Here is a 2025-nt window from a genome sequence, read left to right as displayed (position 1 = left end):
TCAATACTTTCAATGACCTCCAGACCGCCGCCACAGCAGTTTGGTGATTGGAAATCAAGAAATAAATACATCTCTAAATCCGTCAAGTTAGAAGCAAAGCTCATTAGAAGGGAAAAAAATAATTTTAATTGAACCCACCACCTGGAGGTCTCTTTAATTCGAATGGAAAAGCATCGAAATGATTGGATTTCTTTTTTTTTTTTCAGATGCCATTTAAAAACAAAAAAAAAAGCAAAAACAAAACCCCATACATGCTCATTACACAGGCTGTCTTCCAAGAGTGCTACGTATGACAGAGGTCAGGTAGAGTGTGCAAGCGTTGAGGCCTGCGACGACAACAGTCATTACAATCACTCGAAAGCCTCCTCGGCATGTGTGCCTCCCCCCAACTCAGATGCTGGATGCACGAGTGGAGTTTGGACTACACCATGGGGGGGGGGGGGGGGAAGGCCAAGTGAGCAAAGAGGATGCGAAAGATGGGGATACTTTTGAAAACGCTTTCACCCGCTTCCAGAGAGCGCCATGTTCAACTCAAACTTCCAGAATGTGAAGCAAAATTCGAGTATAAAGAGATCTGCCCGAAGAGGTTGTATTAAGACGGAGCTGGAAGGTGAGCGAAAGTGGATGATGTGTCCCAGGTGCGCGCTCCATCCTCAGAACCAGTTAAGAGGGAGGCACGGCAACGCCTCAGCCATCCGTCACCATGGAGATAACAAGCTGTCAAGGCCAGAGAGGATCATGGGCCACAGAGGCCGGCGACTCTGCATGAACACCGCAGAAGCCAATCAAAGGCGATGACAAGAAAAGGCTACAGTATGTGTGTGTTCAAAAAAAAAAAAAAAAAAGGAAGAAGAAGGGCAAGAAAGACAGAAAGAAGGCAACGCAGGAGGAAATAAATATTATTGGGCTTCCAGCTGTACTAGCGATTGAACGGTGAGGATTTGTTTTGATGCTGGTCCATCAAAAACTGGGATGAGAACTGTTGTTTCGGACCCTGGGACCCAGGATTCGAGTCACAAGCACACTATTCTGATACTCCATACAAAAGATATTTTCAAATGTAAAGGCCACGTGCACGTCTTCGGATTTGTCCACAACCACAACTGCCTTTCTAGTGTTTCTGCGTTCATTCCCAATCTACACGCTATGGGGCGTGTTGAAAATCTGGACAAGATAATCTGCATCGATGAGAAGTGCATCCAGGCATGAAACGAGCGCTTTGTAACGTGTACAACTGCTGCGCACCAAGCTGAAGAGCCTTTTTTTTCTTTCCACCTTAATTTACTCGAGAGGACCATCACGTTAGAAAACAGCATTGAGTATAAGGCAATGTAGTTTCACACCGCTACAAATGACCACAATACATTGCGAAATTAAAAAAAAAAACTCTCCAACTATGTGCTTCAACATGGAGCGTCACCGTCAGATACCGCTCTCATTTGGCGGCGTCAGTGTACCCAATCAAGTGTCCTGAAGGGGATTGTCAAGTGCGACGTAGCGGGTAAGAAGAGTGGCTCATGACGGGGAATGTGTGCGGGGGTTGCGGCATCAGAGGGAAGTGCTCCAGGTGCTCTGCTGCAGGCGTGGGAGACTATTGGAGACGTGCGTGCGTGTGTGTCTGTGTGTAGGTGTCTATGCTTGTGTAGGTGTGCACGTGTGCGTGTGTGTGTGTGTGTGAGAGAGAAAGAGATTGAAGGCCCCTCTTAACTGAGTGGCGGACAGATTTATTGATCTGCCAAAAGATGGTGAAACAGCCTCTTATTACCCTCTCATAAACACACATTCCCTAACACGAGCCCCCCCCCCCCCACACACACACATGCATGCACACACTTCCCAAGCATCATCTGATCTTGTTCTCACATAAATGCAGTGTATGATATGCATACACGCGCGTCTGTCATTTCTTGTTAGCTACAAACGGCCTCAGTTGATGCCAATGCAACAAAGCAGTGTCGACATTTTGTGTCGAGATGCACACAATTAACCCGCCCTGTCTAACACACACACACACACACACACACA

The sequence above is a fragment of the Hippocampus guttulatus genome, chromosome 16 (assembly GCF_054856545.1).
Source record: "Hippocampus guttulatus isolate MCC_2025c chromosome 16, RoL_Hgut_1.0, whole genome shotgun sequence".
Classification (NCBI taxonomy): Eukaryota; Metazoa; Chordata; class Actinopteri; order Syngnathiformes; family Syngnathidae; genus Hippocampus; species Hippocampus guttulatus.
This window is presented reverse-complemented; position numbering follows the sequence as displayed.